Genomic DNA, 23,379 nt, shown 5'->3' on the forward strand with positions numbered 1-23,379 from the left:
TAGGAAGGAATTTTTTTGAACAGATTGTTTTTAAAGAATTTATTTATTTATGTATTTGTTTGTTTATTTATGAGAACATAAGTTAGGGAGGGGAGAAGTAGAGGGAAAAGGAGACTCTGGGTTCAATTCCAGGACCCTGGCTCAAGACCAGAGCCAAAAAGATGCTTAACCAACTGAGCCACTCAGGTGCCCCTGATCAGATTCTTTTTTAAGTAGGCTCCACACCCAATATGGGTTTTGAACTCATGACTGTGAGATTAATAAGAGTCACATGATCTATACCTATTGAGCCTGCCAGGTACCCCAAAAGGAATTTTTGAAATTAAAAATATGATAAAAGAAATTAAATACTCAATACAAGAATTGAAAGATAGGATAGAAGAGATGTCTCCAAAAGTAGAGCAAAAATGACAAAGTAATGAAATTAGGAGACAAAATACGTTAAAAAATTAAATGACAGGTCCATATAGTTGAAAATCCCAGTAGCAAAAATTCTAGGAAGAGAGAATGAACAAAACTAGTAAACTAAACTATCAAACTCTATGCCTCTAAGTCCTGTAAAACATTTACCTGAACATAGAGAATCAAAACATCCATGTGAAGGTACATTGTTGTGAAACTATAGAATGCTAGGGATAAAGAAAAGATCTTATAAGCTTGTAAAGAAAGAATAGCAACAACAACAAAAAAAAAAACCCAGTTTTCATACCAAAAATCAGGAATCAGAATAGTACTGGACTTCTCAGCTGCCACAATGAAAACTAGAAAACAGTGAATTGATGTCGTAAGATATATTGAAGATTATATTTAAGTTATAAAACAATCCAAGACCAGAACACTACCAACAACTTGCATCTACCTCCACCACTCCTTCCACCCGCATCCTGCCTGTGGAAATATTCTTAATGCTGTGTTTATCATCTCCTTGCCTTTTGTGATATAGTTTTGTCATATTATGCCTGAACAAAATATTTAGTTTTGCTTGTTTATTAACTTTATTAATGATGCCTACAATTATAGTTCATTCATTTTCCCTAATGTGTAAAATTGTAATGTGTGAATATGCACAATTTATTCTTTATCCTGTCAGCACACAGGGGTAGTTTCCAGTTTTTTTTTTTTCTATCATAAATAGTGTTATTCTCAAATTCTAATGCGTAGCTCCTAGAGTGCTTGTACAAGAGTTTCTAGATGTGAAATCACTGGGCTGGAGAGTATAAAGTTTAAAATTCAACTTTCAAAATATTGTCAAACTATTTTCAAAATCAGTTATACCAGTTAACATTCTCACCATGACACTTCTACAATAGCACTCCTTTTTTTTTTCTTAAGTTTTTTTTTTTTTTCAAGTAATCTTTACACCTAATATGGGGCTTAAACTTACAACCCTGAGATCAAGAGTCACACATTCTACCGACTGAGCCAGCCAGGTGCCCCTGTAATGGCACTTGTATAAATCTATTAGGTGAACATAGTATTTCACTGTGGTCTTAATTTACATTTCCTTGATTAGTAATGAGGTGGTACAATTTTGAAAAGCAATAGCAATAAAATTGAAATATACTAAACTCATATGATTCTACAATTCCACTCTTAAGTTTTTGCTCAAGGGATCCCTGGGTGGTGCAGGGGTTTAGCGCCTGCCTTTGGTCCAGGGCGCGATCCTGGAGACTCGGGATTGAATCCCACATCGGGCTCCCGGTGCATGGAGCCTGCTTCTCCCTCTGCCTATGTCTCTGCCTCTCTCTCTCTCTCTCTGTGTGACGATCATAAAAAAAAAAAAAAAAGAAAAAATTTTAAAAAGAATTCTGTTTAAGTTTTTGCTCAAGAAAAACAGAAACAGGGCAACCCGGGTGGCTCAACAGTTTAGCGCCGCCTTCAGCCCAGGGCCTGATCCTGGAGACCCGGGATTGAGTCCCGCTTTGGGCTTCCTGCGTGGAGCCCGCCTCTCCCTCTGCCTGTGTCTCTGCCTCTCTCTCTCTCTCTCTCTCTCTCTCTCTCTCTGTGTCTCTCATGGATAAATAAATAAAATCTTAAAGAAAGAAGAAGAAAGAAAGAAGAAAGAAAGAAAGAAAGAAAGAAAGAAAGAAAGAAAGAAAGAAAGAAAGAAAGAAAGAAAAAAAAAAAAAAAAAAAAAACAGAAACAGGGCAGCCCGGGTGGCTCAGCGGTTTAGCGCCCCCTTCAGCCCAGGGCGTGACCCTGGAGACCCGGGATAGAGTCCCCTGTCAGGCTCCCTGCATGGAGCCTGCTTCATATTTACAAAAGACATGTTTATATAAAAATGTTTATAGCAACTTTATTCATAACAGTCGAAAAACTGGAAACCACTCAAATGTCCATCAACACATGAATAAAGAAACTGTAGTATAGTCAAACCATTATATATTACATAGCAATAAAAATAAATGAATTGCTAGTGCCTGAAACAATAAGGTTGAATGTTACAGACATTATTTTGAGTGAAAGCAGCCTAATACAAAATTATATATCAGAATAGTTCCATTAATATGAAGTTCTGGAACAGGTACAATTAATCTGTGACTTCTAATGTGGACATTAGATTGGTGGTTGCTAGACTGGAAAAGGAGAGACTGACTGTAAAGGGGCAATAGGACACTTTCTAGGGTAATGGAAATGATTGATATCTTGGATTGCGGTAGTGGTTACATGAGTGTATACATTTGTCAAAATTCATCAGTGTATTTCTACTACTTGTAAATGTACCTTGGATTTATCAAAAACAAAATATAAATCAAATCATGTCATCCTCCAGCTCCAAACCCAGCATAATTTCCCAACTGCTCTTAGACTAAAACTCAAGCTCCTTCCCATGATCCATAAGGCATTGAATGAGTTAGCCTATATCCTCTAAAACCTTGCCTATTTTTCTAGCCCTTATTACTATATTCCAATCACATTGGCCTTCTCAATGTTTATTATAAATTCCCAATTCTCATTTTAAAAATAAAATACAAGCTAAAAAAAGAGAAGGGAGAAGAACCTAGAAGTAACAATAATTAAAATGTGTGGACCTTATTTGCATTCTGATTCATACAAAATGCAAAAGAAAATCATTGACAGCATTTGTATTAGAGTAACCACATTAATAAACTCAATGAATGGCTTTCCTGAATTTACCACTTTGTCATGCATCCTTATAATACCCTCCCACTCTGACTTGCTTTTTGCCCAATGGGACATTAGCAAAGGTGAGGAAAGCAGAGGCTTGAAAAGCACTCATTCATTCACACTTTCTAAGAACCAGACTTTGTCCTTGCTCCTCTGTTTTCATCATGAAAATATGCCCACTGCCAAATGGAGGAAAAAATATGTGGGGCAGAATCAAGTCAGCCCAATCAAGGATTTAAATATGTGAAAAAGCCCAACCTAGTCCACCCAAAGATGACCATAGATAAATGAGTGAATCCCTCCAAATCCAGCTTAGAGCAAAAGAACCACCCAGTGATCCGCAGACTGTGTTTACTCTTTTATACCTGTGAGGTTTTGTGGCTATTATATTGTGTAACTGTGACAAAAGATAACTGGTAAAGCATTTACAAGACAAATGGAAGTTAAATACTGACTAGATATTTAATGATATTAAAAAAGAGTGTCAAATTTTTTTCTAATTAGTTATAATAGTCTGGTCATATTTTTTAAAAGAGACCTTATCTTTAGAACCATACTGAAATATTCTTAGATAAAATAATATGATGTCTAGAAAATAATATGATGTCAAAATAATATGGGGATGGGAAACTTCATCATTGAAACTGATGATGAGTACATGAGAGTTCATTACACTGTCACTACTTTTCTGGATGTTTGAATCTTCCCATTATTAAAAGTGGGGGAAGGGGTTCTATTTTTTTTAAGATTTTATTTTTAAGTAATCTTTACATCCAAGGTGGGATTCAAACTCACGACCGAGATCAAGAGTTGTATGCTAGGGATCCCTGGGTAGCGCAGCAGTTTAGCACCTGCCTTTGGCCCAGGGCGCTATCCTGGAGACCCGGGATCGAATCCCACGTCGGGCTCCCGGTACATGGAGCCTGCTTCTCCCTCTGCCTATGTCTCTGCCTCTCTCTCTCTCAATCTCTCTCTCTGTGTGACTACCATTAAAAAAAAAATGAGTTGTATGGTCTACTGACTGAGCCAGACAAGCACCCCCAAAGTGGGTTTTTTTAAAAGTCTAAGCGAACCAATCTCAGGGCCTTTGTGCTTGCTGCTATGTCTGCCAGAGCTCACTGAGGCCTCAGTTAAAATGTTACTTTCTCAGAGAGGCTTTCTTGGACTACCCTGTCTAAAACACTCTCCCAATTACTCTGTAGCACATCACCCTGATGACTGTCTTCTCTGGACTAAGACTATCTGAAATGCCCTTGTACATTTGTTTGCTTATTTTCTGTGTCACCACCTTCACACTCCCAAAATGTAAACTCTATGATGCACGGGACTTCCTATCTTGTTCACTTATGATTTTCCAGCATCTAGCATATGTCTGACTCAAACCAAAAAATAAAGAAACTCAAACCACAGCTGCCTGAGCAATTTCAAATGCATAAGTCAAGGCAATGTACATGGGCTAAGTACAAAGGAGAAGAAACACCTCTGAGATATCTTCACAGAACTACAACCAAATGGGGTACTCCGTGCAGCTGATCCAATCAAATTGTCCCTCTTGAAAATATACAAACAGTAGATGGAATGAGGAGAGCCACTTTAGCTTAGGTTGTGAACTATAAGCAGGCTGGTTTTCCATAATAACCACTGCATTTCCAGTGTTTGCGTCAGGGGTGAGTACAACCTCATTAGGGTGGCTTTCAGTGCTAATGTACCTATATTGTTTATTTACAATAAACTCTTATGGATAAGGTTTTTTTTCCTTTGGGACTATAAAGACCTATCTAATCATAAATGACAAATCTGACCTTAACATGATTTTATACCAGTCACTGCTTGTTGAATCCAAGAGAATTTCCATTCCAGTAGGTTCTTCTGATTTCCCCTTCCAGAATGAAACCTTTAACGAAGTAAGGATTAAAGCTGGTGAATCCATAAATAAATAAATAAAGCTGGTGAATCCATAGATCAATGGAACAGAATAAAGAACCCAGAAATGGGCCCTCAACTCTATGGTCAATTAATATTCAACAAAGCAGGAAAGACTATCCACTGGAAAAAGGACAGTCTCTTCAATAAATGGTGCTGGGAAAATTGGACAGCCACACGGAGAAGAATGAAACTAGACCATTCTCTTACACCATACGCAAAGATAAACTTAAAATGGATGAAAGATCTAAATGTGAGACAAGATTCCATCAAAATCCTAGAGGAGAACACAGGCAACACCCTTTTTTTTTTAATAAAAGATTTTATTTATTTATTCATGAGAGAGAGAGAGAGAGGCATAGACACAGGCAGAGGGAGAAGCAGGCTCTATTCAGGGAGCCTGACGTGGGACTCGATCCCAGGTCTCCAGGATCAGGCCCTGGGCTGAAGGTGGCGCTAAACCGCTGAGCCACAGAGCAGCCCACAACACCCTTTTTGAACTTGGCCACAGCAACTTCGTGCAAGATACATCCATGAAGGCAAGAGAAACAAAAGCAAAAATGAACTATTGGGACTTCATCAAGATAAGAAGCTTTTGCACAGCAAAAGAAACAGTCAACAAAAGACAACCTACAGAATGGGAGAAGATATTTGCAAATGACCTCTCAGATAAAGGGCTAGTATCCAAGATCTCTAAAGAACTTTTTTTTTTTTTTTTAAGATTTTATTATTCATTCATGATAGACACACAGAGAGAGGCAGAGACACAGGCAGAGGGAGAAGCAGGCTCCATACTGGGAGCCGGACACAGGACTCAATCCTGGGACTCGAGGATGGCTCCCTGGGCCAAAGGTAGGCGCTAAACCGCTGAGCCACCCAGGGATCTCCTATAAATAACTTATTAAACTCAACAGCAAAGAAACAAACAATCCAATCATGAACTGGGCAAAAGACGTGAACAGAAATCTCACAGAGGAAGACATAGACATGGCCAACAAACACATCAGAAAATGTTCCACATCACTTGCCATCAGGGAAATACAAATCAAAACCACAATGAGATACCACCTCACACCAGTGAGAAGGGTGAAAATTAACAAGGCAGGAAACAACAAATGTTGGAGAGGATGTGGAGAAAGGGGAACCCTCTTGCACTGTTGGTGGGAATGTGAACTGATACAGCCACTCTGGAAAACCATGTGGAGGTTCCTCAAAGAGTTAAAAATAGAACTGCCCTACGACCCAGCAATTGCACTGCTGGGGATTTACCCCAAGATACAGATGCAGCGAAACGGCAGGACACCTGCACCCCAATGTTTATAGCAGCAATGGCCACAATAGCCAAACTGTGGAAGGAGCCTCGGCGTCCATCGAAAGATGAATGGATAAAAAGATGTCGTCTATGTATACAATGGAATATTACTCAACCATTAGAAACAACAAATACCCACCATTTGCTTCAACATGGATGGAACTGGAGGGTATTATGCTGAGTGAAGTAAGTCAATCGGAGAAAGACAAACATTATATGGTCTCATTCGTTTGGGGAATAAGAAATAGTGAAGGGGAATAAGGGGAAAGGAGAGAAAATGAGTGGGAAATATCATGAAGGTGACAGAACATGAGAGACTCCTAACTCTGGGAAATGAACAAGGGGTAGTAGAAAGGGAGGTGGGTGGGGGGTTGGGGTGACTGGGTGACATGCACTGAGGGGCGCACTTGATGGGATGAGCACTGGTTGTTATGCTGTATGTTGGCAAATTGAACTCCAATAAAAAAATAAAAATAATGCTGGTGAATCAAAACTACTTAAACGTTTTCAAAGGACAGTGGGTAACAGGTGATAATCAGAATCTCAAAGCTTAAAATGACAAGTGAGTAAATTCTGACACTACCCTCAAAATAACCACCTTCCCCACTCTTCTATCCAGTACCCCAAGTCTCCTCATCTTTGTCATTCTATCATCCGTTCTCAATTTATCTCTTCCGTTCCCTGTTTTCCTTTTCCTCCACCCCCATTCCAGTCCCTCGTGCTATCCTCTTTCTTCCCTTCCCCTCCAAGCTTTTGTTAAAATGAACCCATTCATATTTTTAAAATATTTACTGAATAATATAAGAAATGAAAAATAAAACTATAGAAAGATACCATTTTTACCTATCAGATTGGGCATCTCCTTCCTGAGGGAGAGAAAAAGGCAAACAACAAGCTCATGTTACAGAAGAAGCAAAGCCAAATGGGGGTTATCAATATGCAGATTTGACAAGTCTCCAGATGTGAACTGTCAGTCACAATGATTACCACAGCAATCTCACAAAGGCTATATATGAGAAACAAGAGTGCTGCTACAAGCATTCATTCTAAAAGCATTTGTTTAATGAGTTAGGAAAATTCTTGCAAACATATCCAACAATTTTCTTTCTCTTGTTTTTCAGACACTTGTTTCTCATGTAACTAAGCTCTGCATAGAGCCCAAGGTTTTATGCCAACTATCTTTCTATAAAACTAAGATTTTACACTTCTGACCTCATCATCAACTTTCTGGCAATAATATCAGGTCACAGACTCTACAGAAAGACTTAGGAATATAAGCTCAGTAGGAATCTTGAAATGCTCAAAAAATTAATTAGTATTTGGCATGCTGTTTAAAAAGCCTTTCATTCTGGTTCTGTCAAAAGCAGTCTGGCACATTTCTCTAGCACACTAACAATCTGATGACTGGTAAACCAATGTTTTATTTAGGTCCTCTCCACAGTTCTTCAGAGTTTCATTTGCATACGTACATAAGAACCAAGTCAAAAACTGAGGTTCTGGAGGAGGAAGAGGCATTTCATTTGTAGATTAGCCTACTTTTAATGCTTTTCTATGCTCTTAATTAAGACTGTTTCCTATCAAATGAAACAATGGCAGGAATAGCTAGGGAGGAAAGCAAACCAAGAAAGCGAAAATGCAGTCAAGTGTTCACAGCTGCAAAAAAGAGAAGTTACCTTGCAGGTTTTCCTATTGTATTTTCAAATTCATTCATTTAAAAGAATAATCACTTGTGATGACATGTCAGATCCCATTTTTTAAAGGGCTTTACACACCAGATAGGTTGATCATCCTCATTCTGTAAATGGATAAACTGAAGATTATTGAGGTTAAATGGTTGTCCAAGGTCACACAGCCAGCTAATAATAGAGAAGCGATACAAGTTCAGGTCTGATTCCAAAAACCTGTGCTCTTTAACCATGATTCTACTCTGTTATTCTATTTTTGTTATATATTGAATTACATCTATAAAGTTTATGCAACATAAAAATCTAACTATTTCAAGACGGTACTTTTAAAAGAGTGAAATGTTTCTTTTTAACTTTTATTTCTGTCACTTACATGACAGGTGACATACCACAGAAATTTTAGTTGTTCATTATTAATTTCCATAGAAAAGCAGTTACAATCTACATATGAGAATAACCCTGGGCTTACTGCTTAGATATTCCCCCATTTTGAGAGATGCCTATAATAGGGAAATCACCGCTAATAATTAAACACATGGGAATATTGGGCAGCCCCGGTGGCATAGCGGTTTAGTGCCGCCTGCAGCCCAGGGTGTGATCCTGGAGACCGGGGATCGAATCCCACTTCAAGCTCCCTGCATGGAGCCTGCTTCTCCCTCTGCCTGTGTCTCTGCCTCTCTCTCTCTCTCAATATGAATAAATAAATAAATCTTAAAAAAAAATGGGAATATAAACAGGAAATGGAACATGGGAAAATTAAGGGAAAAAAGTACTTGGTGACTCCAGAACATACATAAAAGGCTATACTTTAGTATGGAAAACACTAAGTCTGGACACTTGGTTATAACTTAAAAAAATCCAAATTTATCTAGATTCTGATTAGCAAAATGCAGAAAGTTTGCATGTGACAGCAGAGGCCAACAAAGCTACAGAATGAAACTTGGTGAAAAGATGGGAATAGGAAATTTGTTCTATTTTGAAAAAGGACAAGCTTTTCTAGCTGCTGGGATAAAATGACTGGATTCAAATGTTGAGGCAGAATTTGGATTAATTTCTTGGTACTGTTCTCCTTCATTCCCCTAGGAAGAAAGATCATGTCACTCAACAGTGATACTTCTAGCCAATTAAAGTATAGATTTGGGCTGCAATGCTTCCACTGCACCTCCAAGCTGGAAAGATTTCAGCTGTAATGTAGGATCCACAATAAGGATAAAGTAAGGAAGGGTAGGTAAAATGAGCTCTGTCATACAGGCAGTCAGTCTCTTGGGAAGGAAAGAGCTGAAGAATTAGCATTTCTGAACTTGATAAGTGAACGTCACAGTCACAGAGATTCAATATGCACCACAGTCTTATTCTACTCTATCTCTCATGTTACATCAGGTTTTAGGAACTATCTCTATGTGTGCTCCATGTCAATCAAGTATTTTCCTTCTCCCATATGAATCAAAAACTTCTGTAGAATTTTAGTCTAATCATTGTTTGTTCCTACTCTCCTATTTTGCTCAGATCCCAGAGCTAACAATTGGTAACTTTATACAGTACCCTATACATAGCAAACATTCAAACTGGTCACAGTGATTGTTCAGCAAGCAAGCATTTTAAAAAATAATTTGTTGTGGCACCTAGGTAGCTCAGTCAGTTAAGCATCTCCCAAAGTCACAGGATCAAGCCCTGCATCAGGCTCCTTCCTTGCTCAGCAGAGAGTCTACTTCTCCCCCTTTCCTCTGCTCCTCCCCCTCTAAATAAATAAATAAATATTTTTTTAATTTTTAAAAATAAAATAAAAAATAACTTATTGAGGTAAAATTCATATAACATAAAACTAACCATTTTAAAGGAAACAATTCGGTGGCATCTAGTACATTTACAATGTTGTGCAACTACTACCTCTGTCTAGGTCCAAAACACTTCTATCATTCCAAAGTAAAACCCCACGCCCATTAAGCAGTTTCTCTCCTTTTGCCCCTGTCCTTCAGCCCCATCAATGTGTATTCTGTCTCTATGGATTTGTCTATTCTGGACAAATTCATATAAATATCATATAATATGTGACCTTCTACGTCTAGCTTTTCTCACTCAGTAGAATGCTTTTAAGGCGCATTCATGTTGTAGTATGTGTCAAACTGTCATTTCTTTTTATGGCTAAATAACATTTCATTGTATGTATATATCAGTTTGTTTAGCCACTTATCCATTGGATGGATGTACTGGCTACTGCAGTAGTGCTATTATAAACATTCTTTTGGGCATACACCTAGGAGTAAAATTGCAGGGTCATGGGGTAATCCTACATTTAATTTTTAGAAACTGCAAAACTGTTTTCCACAGCCAAACAACCATTTTAAGCACCAATCACGGGCTAGATAAAGTCCCTGTTCTCATGAAGCGGACATTCTAGTATGAAAGAAAAATCACAAACTAGTTAATTACTAATTATATAGGTAAATGTATATACATACAAATGTCTTATCAGATAGTGGTAAGTGACGGATAAAAAAAAATTAAGTAGAATAGGTACACAGAGAGTTATGGGAATGTGCTATTTTACAGAGTGGTCAGGAAAGGCCTCTCTGATATATAAACATATGAAATGAGATCATTAAATGCTTTTAGACACCTCAACAGTCAGTGAAACATTTTTTATGAAACGTCACTGCTTATATGACATTTTTTTCAAAGTACTTTCATCTTTTTGGCTAGAATAATATTCCCTTTGTGACTTTTTTCTGCTTACTAATTCATACTGGTGACTTTATGTAAAGATCCTTGCTATTTATTTTGCTCAATACAAAATAAAGGCCATCTGGTGAATTCTGCTGATCACTAGTATGCCCTGTGGCAACAAACCTACATTTCTGATATGATTACAGTTTAGAGGTAATCATCAAATAAAATGTTGTGTAATGTCAAGACTCTATAATCTCAAACCATCCATTTCTAAAACATTGTAACCAGCAAATTATGAACTCAGATAAAGTATTAAAATCCAAATGTGACACAAATACACTTGGCTAAGGGTTAGGACAATACTACTTCCTGCTCTACTATCTTGAGCAAGACAATCACCTTTTCTGTATCTCAATTTCAGAAAGTGTGGTGGAGGAGGAGGAGGGGAGAAATTATGTCTAAGGTTCCTTCTGGTCTAAAGTTTAAGAAATATGTTTTGAATAGTACACCTGGAAGTCTCTAAGAGGTAGCTAAAAACCCCAAACATAACACTGCAATGACATAGTGCCTTGGCTACCTTACAATCAATTTAGTTGAGTGAAAAAATGGCTATCCATAATCCTACTTTACAGAATAGCCCCAGTTTATACAGCTAAAGTGAGAAATCAGAAATTTATACCTCAAACCAGCATCACCATCTACATTGCTAAGGAACACTAGGATCAACACAATGTGTATTGAAGAGTAGTAATATACAAAAAGAATTTTAGCTCAACACTGAACATCATAAAGCTATCTTTTGAGTGCCTAGTACATGCCTGGTATAGTTAGTAAAAATATATATAATATTTATCAAAAAAAAATATTTATCATATACATATGTATGAATATAGAGAGAAATATATATATATAATATGGGTAAGTATCCTCATTCCCAGCTTACACATGAGAAACAAAGACTTTGATAAAGCAAATGTTAAAGATCACACAGATAAGGGTGCCTGGGTGGCTCAGTCAGTTAAGCATCTGCTTGATCCGGAGTCCCAGGACCAAGCCCCACATCAGACTCCCTGCTCAGCAACTAGTCTGCTTCACCTTATGCCCCTCACCCTGCTAGTGCTCTCTCTCTCACACACTCTCTCTCAAATAAATAAATAAAATCTTAAAAAAAAATCACATAGAACATAGTAAAAATGGGATTTTTACACAGATAAAATTGACTGATTCAAAGTCCACTATTATAGTGAAAGACCTAACAAAATGACTAAAGGTACCATTTTTCATTAAAGTTTATAATATTTTATTTATATAAAAAAACCCAGGATATAAACAAAACCCAACATCCTGGCTAACATCCAATCAACTTTCTTAAGTTTCTTCATCTAAAATTTGCCTCTGATATTTCTTCAATCTCAACTCAAACCCCCTTATTAACTATTTAATTGACTTTTCTTTTTTCACAAACAACATAACTTTTAGAACAAAATTCTGCATTATAGAACACTAGTTCTTTTATTTTTTTTTACAATTTTATTTCTTTTTTTCATGAGAAACATAGAGATGCAGAGACATACGCAGAGAGAGAAGCAGACTTCCCACAGGGAACCCGATGTGAGACTCAATCCTGGGACCCCAGGATCACCACCTGAACCAAAGGCAGACACAACCACTGAGCCACCCAGGTGCCACTGCAGAACACTAGTTCTTAAAATATTTTCCACCTACACTCCGTCCCCAGGTGATTTCACTTATTTCTATCATCTATATGCTTATGACTTCCAAATTATACCTCTCTACTAAGGTATAGACTCTTGTATCCAATTGCCTCCAAAACATTTCCAGTTAGATGTTTCAGAGCATCTCAACTTTAACAAGGACAAGACATAATTTCATATTTTCCTTGCCATATCTGAACCTCTTCCAGTCTTCCTATTATAATAAATAGCACCTCTATCCAACTGATCACTCAAAAGTTAAAACTTAGGGTTCATCTTTGATTCTTACATTTCTCTTCTCCCCATGTCCATCCTACCACCTGGTCTTGTCAGCTCTACAACTAAAGCCCTCATCTTTCCTCCTCTACTACGACTTCCCTAGTTCTGGTCCTTACTATCACTCACTCAAACCACTGCAGTAAGACTCTCCTCCTAAGTGATCTTCTTTCTTGATCTCCTATAATCTGCAGAGCAATCACAGTGATTTTTTAAAATTTATTTATATTTATTTATTTGACAGAGAGCACGCAAGCAGGGGGAGAAGCAGGCTCCTAGTTGAGCAGGGACCCTGATGCAGGGCTCTATCCCAGGACCCACGATCACAACCTGAGCCAAAAGTAGACGCTTAACTGACTGAGCCACCAAGGCGCCCCTAACAGTGATCTTTTTAAAGCACTTATCAGATGGTGGCACTGTGAGGTTTAAAACTCTTCAAGTTGGGATCCCTGGGTGGCGCAGCGGTTTGGCGCCTGCCTTTGGCCCAGGGCGCGATCCTGGAGACCTGGGATCAAATCCCACATCGGGCTCCCGGTGCATGGAGCTATCATAAATAAATAAATAAAAATATTTAAAAAAAAAAAAAAAAACTCTTCAAGTATACCACTACACTTAAATGAAATCCAAACACCTTACCACAGCCTACTGCAAAGCCTTGTGACTTGATCTCTACCAAACTCCCTGACACCATTGCCTATCACAACTCTTTGCTCTCCATGTTCCTGCACACTAATCTTTCTGTACTTCAAGTATTCCAAGGTTATTTTCTCTCAGAGTCTTTGCATTTGTTGTTTCCTCTATCAGGAAGCTTTGTCCCCAAATCCGTATGTAGCTAGCTCCATCTTGTCATTCAGGTCTTAGTTTAAAACGTTATCTCCTCACTGAGTCCACATCACTCTATATCTCATCAAATATTTTATTTTCTTAAAGCATTATCACTATCTGGGATGATTTTTCGAGCGTATTTATCATTGGCTTCCTCTCACAAACATGTAAGTTATTTGACAGCAGAAATCTGGTTTGTTTTGTTATATCCCAAATACGTAAAAAAAAAAAAAAACCTAAAACATAGCAGATACTTTATTAAATAAATGAGTAAATGAACAGATAAACCTATAAAGTATTTTTTATAAACCAAACTTATTATTAAACCATCTTATATCAACACGAAGAAAGAATCTGTGTCTAAATCATCTTTCCAACTCCAAAGAACTTTCTACAGGCAATACCCTGAACACTGTATATGCTCAAAAATTAATGACTGAAACAATAAAGGAAATTCTGTTCTAACATGTTTAAATATATTTAATTGAATACATATATTTAATTATATATTTTTATATTAACATTTATTGAGTAGTATAATACCAGGCTCTGTTCTAAATGCTTTATGTATTATCTCTTTTGATACTCCTAAACAACTCTATTAGATGAGAAATAACATTATTCACATTTTACAAATGTGGGATCTAAACAAAAAGAGCTGAAATAACTTGTCCAACATAATACAATCAGTAAGTAGCAAGGCTGAAATGTGAACCTGGACATTCCACCTCACAACAAGTATTGGTATCAGCTAGATGAATATTCTAAGAAACAACATGCAGGGATGCCTGGGTGGCTCAGTCAGTTGAGTGTCCAATTCTTGGTTTTGGCTCAGATCATGATCTCAGCATCCTGGGATGGAGCCCTCAGTTGGGCTCCTTGATTTGCAGAAAGTCTGCTTGAGATTCTCTCCTGCTGCCCCTCCCCATGTGCTCACTTTCTCTCTCTCTGTCTCTAAAATAAATGGACAAATCTTAAAAAAAAAAAAATAGTTGCCATTTTACCCATTTGAACTTAAGACTTTTCAGAGAACTTGTGGTTCTTCTAAACTTAAGTAAGCCATAAGTTTATTTAGATCACTGTTGTGAGATAATCTTACCTAATCATTACTTGATATCAGAAGAGGTAACATAGAATAGTTTTCTCTGCTATGAAGTCCAGGTAATGCCAGAAGAATCTTTGAGCAATGAAAGAAGAACTGTACAATATAAACTTAACTCATAATCACTGGAGGGAGAAATTCAGTTTGTAGCTTACTATTAAGTATATGATCCGGGATCCCTGGGTGGCGCAGCAGTTTAGCGCCTGCCTTTGGCCCAGGGCGCGATCCTGGGGACCCGGGATCGAATCCCACGTCGGGCTCCCGGTGCATGGAGCCTGCTTCTCCCTCTGCCTATGTCTCTGCCTCTCTCTCTCTCTCTGTGACTATTATAAATAAATAAAAATTTAAAAAAAAAAAGTATATGATCCAATATGAAATTTAAAAGGATACTGAAGAAGTAGAAAAAAATTCTGAAATGATTGGCTACACATACAAAAAGTGACATGAAATATACCACTTCACAACAGGGCTGGTGAAAAGTTAATATGAGGTTATATTTTTCATAATACATAATTCAATTCTATAAGGACTGATAAGCAATAGCCTTTTGTCCTTGCTCTTCAAAAGCTCTGCTAGAGTCATCACCCAAAAGTTTTATTAAAAGTTTTAGGATTCCAGCATTTCAGAATATCAAAGGTATTTGTAAAAACAGGCAAACCCATGGTTTGTCATTTTCAATATCTGGAGCTCCCCTGATCTCCCCTTGGAAGCCTCAGGGGTAGACAACCTCAAAAATGTACCCTATACTCATGCCCTAAGTCTAAGTCTATTATTCTCTTCATCCTCTCCCAAAGATCACTCTCATGCATATTAAACTCATGATACTTTAGCCTGGGTCAGACAGGAAAACCCTCCATAACTCCAACCCCAAAAGAAACCTGAATGACAAAACTATGTAGATATGCACTGAAAAAATCCAATGAAAGTATATACAAGAGTAAGTAAGTAAAAGGTTAAGAGAAAAGAACAGCAAGCAGACCAACCTCACAACTATTCTCTGAAATCTACACTCTTCCAGGTTATCTTAGAATCCTCAAACATGATTTATGTGTCTGATCCATCTCTTCAGCTTGACACTAAGTACACAGAATAGCACAGCATCTGTAAATCTCCCTAATAAAAATATCTGTAAATTGCTCCCCCTAGAATGCCCCTCAAAGTCCAGTATATTTTTACTATCCTGTCAGTTTTCTGCCATGATATTATGACAGGGTTATTTCATTTTAAAGGTTACCATTCCTTCAACTGACAGACATCAGCGATCACAGAGGCAAATAATGGAACAGTATTTCTGTAATCTACATAGAGTCAACATTTTTTAAAAGGTTGTGACTGAATGAAATGATTCAATAACTCTAAAACCTAGTCTGATGAGAAAATTAGAAAGGCTACCAAATCTTAGGAAAAATAAAATCCTTCCATTGTTAAACTGGTATCATATCATAAATGAATCAAGCCATTCCATTTCATTTCATTTTTAGTTATATGTAAGTCAATATCCTATATATATTATAATATAACCTGAAAACCAGAATAATCTGTATCAGTGACTTGTGTATAGCCTTTATTTAATTTTAATATAAAAATACAAACTGCTATCTTTACACAAGGTCCTTGCTTAATTCTTAATTGACTTCCCTTCCACCCTTTCTTTCCCATATCTTTTCTCATTTGGTCGACTTTAAATATATTCATGCCAATTCTCCATGTTCTCACTAGCATGATTAAAAATTTTTTATACAACACTGGTATGGGAGATGATTGATAACAATCTGATTTTTTTTTCAAACTGATTTCTTGGTGGGTCTGTGGAGCAAAAAAAAAAAGGTTAAAAGTGATTTAAATGTTAGATTTTCTTAAGTCCCAGTTTTTCAGATGAGTATCAAAAGAAAAAGAAAATGAGCATGTAGTCATTCTACCTCTAAAATGAGAAGTCCACTGTGAAAATAGAGAAAAAATATATTCAAAGAGACTGAGTAATAAACTGCTCAAGCCATTTTCTGAAAAGAAATTGCATTTCTGGTTATAACTGTTAAAATTATAGAAAACAACTCCCTCTTCTTCAAAAACCACTAAATTATGGCCCCCAAGTCATAGATACTACTATTTTTAAAAATGTAAAGGTATTAAAAACAAAATTACACTGTTAATAAATTTAAGTAATGAGCTGTTGTAGTGGAAGACAATTGTGGTAAAATATACATAATACTAACCCATCTTGCCAAAAGAAGACAAAGAATAATAAAGACAATTATAAAATTGATTAAATCACTTTAAAAGAGGGGTTAACGCCTTTGAAATTCTTTAGTATGGAATTTTCTTCCTATGGATACTGCACAAATGTCTTTGTCTTGTCTAAAGTGTTCTAAAATTACAAATATACACTCATACTGAGGAAAATTGCTTTTACTTATCAGGTGGAAAGAAACCAGAGAGCCTTGAAAAACAGATATTTCCAGGGAAGAAACGTAAAGCAGGAAAGTGAAGGTATAATAAAAGGACTATAATCAGAGATATGGGAGGAAGACAAACTGCATTAATTAATTTTCTTTAAGAAATGAGACTAGCTGCACACTGAGATGAATTGTCTCATTTGCCAAGTGTCCCAAGTGGCAAAGTCAAACAAATAACTCTGTAATTCTTCATTAGTATTTCATCAAGTTTAACCATTTGTAGACTGCCAAAAAAGGAGAAGGGGGGAGAGATCTCTCAAATCTTATGAGAATTACAACTAATCAACGTTTATGTGTAGTTTCCAATATCTCTGTTGAAATAACCAAGTGCCAAGTGAAAATGGTATAAATACAGAGCAAAACCAAATAAGATAAATAGCAAGAAGGGTCCACTTATCATGGGAGGCCACGCTGGACAAAGCAAAGCCTTTCTTTTTTAAAAATATTTTATTTATTCATGATAGATAGATAGATAGAGAGAGAGAGAGAGAGAGAGAGGCAGAGACACAAGCAGAGGGAGAAGCAGGCTCCATGCCGGGAGCCCGACACGGGATTCCATCCCGGGACTCCAGGACGGTGCCCTGGGCCAAAGGCAGGTGCTAAACCACTGAGCCACCCAGGGAACACCAAGCAAAGCCTTTCAAATCCTTCAAAACTAGGTTTAAATTCTAATTCTTCCATTTCCAGTTAAATGACCTTGCTCTACTTGTTTAATCTCTCGATTCTCAATTTTCGCAAACATAAAAGATGAAGGATACACCAGCACTACTGGGTCATTGTGAGATGATTATGACATTAAACATCATGTATATAAATTACCTGGCTCTTACCTTAGTAAATGTTAATTCCTCTAATAAAGTACATAAGTCAGGAAAATATTTATTTAAATGCTTCATTTTTACTGTTAAATGTTCAAAAATTTGAGTATACTATATGATCTTCTGAAGCCAAATGATTCTTACTCAACATTTGAGAAATTTAGTCTTCAATTTTTCTGTACTTTTATGACAGAGGTAAGCCTTATGGAAAGATTTGTTATAAATTTCTTTTTCCTTTATACATAAATTTTCCTCAGCCCCACTAAATAATAAAATTTTAAGTCAAAGCCTAGACTTTATAGCACATAAGACACTTTTCCAAAATGAAAATATCTTTATCATTTTTATAATGATAAAATTAATAAATTATTTTTAAAAATTGAATATTATAAAAATATCATAATAATTTTTTAAGGGGTGCCTAAGTGGGTTGAGTATCCAACTCTTGGTTTCAGCTCAAGTCATGATCTCAGAGTCATAGATCCACCCCTGTGAGGGGCTCCATGCTCAGCAAGGAGTCTACTTGAGATTCTCTATCTCTCTGCCCCACCCCTGCTCACACACAATCTCTAAAATAAATAAATCTTTTTTAAAATTATTTTTTAAGAATATTTTTTAATCATTTGAAATCTCACTACCTAGAGATAATAATGGTTAAGACTTTGATCTATAAATGAACACAACCCACCATCTTAGACTTCTTTCCCTGTACAAATGTATATACTTTAATAAAAACTGGGAGATTAATTCCCTTTGAATAAAACACTACAACACTACAATAAAATGAATAAAATTTGCACAATACCACAATTTCAATAGAGTGCTTTTATTTTTGGCAAATCCATTTCTGATACTTATGTAATTGTAATATGAATTGTACCTGACATAATTATAATCATTAAAAATACAGTTTTATATTCTTTTCTTTATCCATTGTAAGGATGTTCTCTGTTGCTGCATGGAATAGTTGTTACTATAACAAATGAGATATTTTTATAAGTAAGAATCAAAATATCCTCCTTGGATTATGATTTACAAAGCCAATTGCCCATTCTTGAAAATAATTAGTTTTAATAACAAACATGCCTAACTTTTTTCTTTCTTTCTTTCTTTCTTTTTTTTTTTTTTTTTTTTTTTTTTTTTTGCCTACCTTTGTTTTTAAGATAAAAACCTTACTTTGTTGCTATGGAAAATAAATAAGATATGTGAAAATTCTTTAAACCTGCATTATATGAATGTAATGTATCATTATTATCAATGGAACATAGTATTCTAAGTACATGTGATGTCTTAAGAATGACTCTCTAGAGCAGCCCGGATGGCTCAGCAGTTTGGCGTTGCCTTCAGCCCAGGGCGTGATCCTGGAGTCCTGGGATCGAGTCCCACATCGGGCTCCCTGCATGGAGCCTGCTTCTCCCTCTGCCTGTGTCTCTGCCTCTCTCTCTCTCTGTCTGACTTCCATGAATAAATAAATAAATCTTAAAAAAAAAAAAAAAAAAGACTTTTCTAGGGATGCCTGGGTGGCTTAGCAGTTGAGCATCTGCCTTTGGCTCGGGGTATGATCCTGGGGTCCCAGGATCAAGTCCCACATGGGGCTCCCTGCATGGAGCCTGCTTCTCCCCCTGCCTGTGTCTCTGCCTCTCTCTGTGTCTCTCATGAATAAATTAGATTAAATTAAATTTTTAAAAAGTTGGCTTTTCTAGGGGCACCTGGGTGGCTGGGTCAGTTGAGTATCTGCCTTTGGTTCAGGTCATGATACCAGAATACTGGGACTGAGCCCCATTCAGGCTCCCTGCTGAGTGGAGAGTCTTCCTCTCTCCCTCTGCCGCTCCCCGTGCTTGTGTTCTATCTCTGTGTCAAATAAATAAATAAAATATTTTTGTTAAAAAATAATGACTTTTCTAGGATCTTTTGGTCACGGCAAACAAAAAAGATTCCTCCTCTATTAGACAACTAGACCCAGGATAAGCTATAAAATTTTATTTTAACGTATTTTTCACCTTGCACATAAGTAAGGGAAAGCGCTAAGGGGGAGAGAAGAAAAATGAGCTGAAATAGAGGATATAGACAAAATAAATCTGGATGAACTGAATGAGAATCTTCTTCTGAGAAATTAAGCAGACTCTTGGATAATGCTAAAGTAGTCTCAGGTCTACAGAATCCTTTGTCTGGCAGAAAGAAATGCAAATTCTTCCTGAAATAAACAATCCCCAATTTAGGCCCTTAGGAATTTCACAGATCAAGTTTAAATAAATATGTACTAATGAATTGTTTTTTAAAATTACTAAACTGGGCACCTGGGTGGCTCAGTCAGTTAAGCATCCGACTCTTTGACTTGGCTCAAGTCACAATCACAGGGCTATGAGATCAAGCCCACATCCAGCTGTTGGCTGGGGGTGGAGCCTGCTTAGTATTCTCTCTCTCTCCTCCCTCTGGCCTTCTCCTCACTTCTCTCTCGAAAAAAATAATAAATAAATAAATAAACAAACAAACAACTAAACCATTTAAGGAAATAAGCCACCATAAGTGAGAGATAGCAAAAACAATACAACAGATTTAAACATCCAAGCATATTGCTTTTCTTTAAAAAAGAAAACAATATTTTATCTCTACATTAAAAGATAATTACCCTTCCACAAAGTCATAATTAATTAATTGATTGATTGATTAATTAATTTTAAAGATTTTATTTATTTATGAGAAACACAGAGAGAGAGAGAGAGAGAGAGGCAGAGACACAGGCAGAGGGAGAAGCAGGCTCCATGTAGGGAGCCTGATACAGGACTCGATCCCAGGTCTCTAAGATCACACCCCGGGCCAAAGGCGGTGCTAAACCGCTGGGCCATTGGGGCTGCCCTATTTGTTTTTTTTTAAAGATTTTTATTTATTTATTCATGAGAAACACAGAGGCAGAGACATAGGCAGAGAGAGAGGCAGGCTCCACGCAGGGAGCCTGATGTGGGACTCGATCCCAGGACAAAGTCAGAATTTAAAGCTTTATTTCTACTCTTTCTCTGCCGCTGCCAAGTCACGCAGAGGCAGAGGCTCAGGTGCAGGCAAGATTCGGCTACACTCATAATCCACCCCCATGGCAGAGGAAGGCACTGCTGCTGGAGATATTACGGCCATTAATACTGCTTTCAAGAGGTGCTGGAGACCGCCCTCTTCCACAACAGCGAAACACGTGGAATTCACAAAGCTGCCAAAGCCTTAGACAAGCGTCAAGCCCATCTTTGTGTACTTGCATCCAACTGTGATGAGCCTATGTATATCAAGTTGGTGGAGGATGTGCTGAACACCAAATCAATCTAATCAAGGTTGATGACAATAAGAAACTAGGGGAATGGGTAGGCCTCTGTAAAATTGACAGAAAGGGAAAACCCCGTAGTCTTTGGTTGCAGTTGCGTGGTGGTTAAGGACTATAGCAAAGAATCTCAGGCGAAGGATGTTATCGAGGAATACTTCAAATACAAGAAATGACCAAATAAAAAACTTGGTTTTTGTTAAAAATAATAATAATAAAATAAAGCTTTATTTGTTTCCTGTGATTTAACCATATGTATCGAGGATGTGAAGAATGTATTCCTCCAAAATCTCACCCTGAAAGTACTATAAAATTTCATCCTTCATGAACTGAAGCTTGGATTTAAAATAGCCATAAATTTTTTTTAATCAATCATCTATAGTTCTTTGTTCTTAACTGTCTAAATAGGGATGTTAGTACCACATTCTTCTGAGTAACTTAGTCTACATTCACAGCATGTTAGCAAACAAAGGCTAGGTTACATGATAGCAGCACAAGCCCCAGGTTACTGTGGCTTTAAGTAATGGGGTTGTTTTCATTGCTCTCCCTGTGTGTACACTACTCTGCTCTTTAAAGCCCTCACTCAGGTACAAACTGCAAGAACTTCCACCTTATGCAACAAGAGGAAGAAGAGGAGGAAGAGAAAGATGAGAAAGAGGAAGAGGAAAAGAAATAATAATAATAACCACAACAGCAACAATAATTTATTAGCCTCCTTTGGAGGATGTGAAGGAACTGATTCATTACTGTGAAAATAGGAGAATGAGGGAAAGAAACAGTCATCCTGCCTTTCTATAGAAACCACATCTACAGGAACCAAAAAGCTTCTTGGAGAAGGGCAGGAGATAGGTTTATAGAAGTTCTAGTTAATGAAAAGAGATGGAATAAAATTAGAATATCTTCACTTTGTAACCCCAAATTAATTTAAGGATCCAGGCAATGATCATCGGTGCCTAACAACACAAAAGAGAAGACATTAGTGAGCAGCCCGGCTGGCTCAGAGGCTTAGTGCACCTTCAGTCCCGGGCGTGATCCTGGAGACCTGGGATCGAGTCCCACGTCAGGCTTCTGCATGGAGCCTGCTTCTCCCTCTGCCTGTGTCTCTGCCTCTCTCTCTCTCTCTCTCTCTCTCTGTGACTATCATAAATAAATTTTAAAAAAAATTTTTTAAATAAAAAAAAGAAATTTATAAGATGTAGCAAGCAATATGTAGATCTTAATTTAGATCATGAGTCAAACATGCTATGGGGTGGAAATGGGAACCATTAATGAAACAATGAGGAAAATCTGAACAATGATTAAACTATGTGACTATAATGAGAAATTACTGTTAATTATATTTTTGTTCAATGATGGTGGTATTGTTCTTTGTTTTTTAAAAATGTCTTTTGCCTTTATGAATACATATTGAAATATTTGTAAATGAAATAATGATGTTGAAGATTGCTTCAAAATAACAGATAAAAAGATCAGTCATGAATTAGTTCTATACATTAAGAACTGCTCTCTACTTGTCCTTACCTAAAGTTTTCATAATAAAAAGTTTATAAAGCAGTTAGACATCTCCAGCTACCCAGATATTGACTTTTTAAAATTTTTATTTATTTATTCATGAGAGACACAGAGAGAGAGAGAGGCCAGAGACATAGGCAGAGGGAGAAGCAGGCTCCATGCAGGGAGCCCAATGCAGACTCGATCCCGGGACTCCAGGATTATGCCCTGGGCCAAAGGCAGGCGCTAAACCACTGAGCCACCCAGACATCCCCATTGGGTCTCTGATATAAGGGACACCAGGAACAATCAAGTTAGGATACTACATGAAATGAGAATTAATTTAAAGTTTATTTGATGAATGTTGAGATTCTTCTGTAACCTCCTTATTCAACTTGACTTCAAGAGTACTGGCAGTCACAGGGCACCTGGGTAGCTCAATAAAGCATGCAACTCTTGATTTCTGCTCAGGTCATGATTTCAGTATTGTGAAACAGAGGTCCACAGAGCATGGAGCCTGCTTGAGATTCTCTCTCTCTCCCTCTCCCTCTGCCAGCCCCCCACACTCTTGCTCTCTCTAAATAAATAAATAAATCCTTAAAAAAAAAAAAAAAGAAGAAGAACACTGGCAGTCAGAAGAGTACACGTCAGGCCAGAAATTGAAATAGTCTTCATTAT

General features: G+C 37.1%; 1 protein-coding gene and 1 pseudogene across 1 annotated transcript in view; one reads left to right on the forward strand and one right to left on the reverse strand.

Annotated features, from left to right (window-relative positions):
- The window catches only part of TTC28 (tetratricopeptide repeat domain 28), a 628,115-nt gene that overhangs the window by 459,387 nt on the left and 145,349 nt on the right, over positions 1-23,379 (reverse strand).
- LOC112676764 (40S ribosomal protein S12-like) lies at positions 20,995-21,386 on the forward strand (annotated as a pseudogene).

This window comes from Canis lupus, chromosome 26 (genome assembly GCF_003254725.2).
Source record: "Canis lupus dingo isolate Sandy chromosome 26, ASM325472v2, whole genome shotgun sequence".
In the NCBI taxonomy this organism is placed as follows: Eukaryota; Metazoa; Chordata; class Mammalia; order Carnivora; family Canidae; genus Canis; species Canis lupus.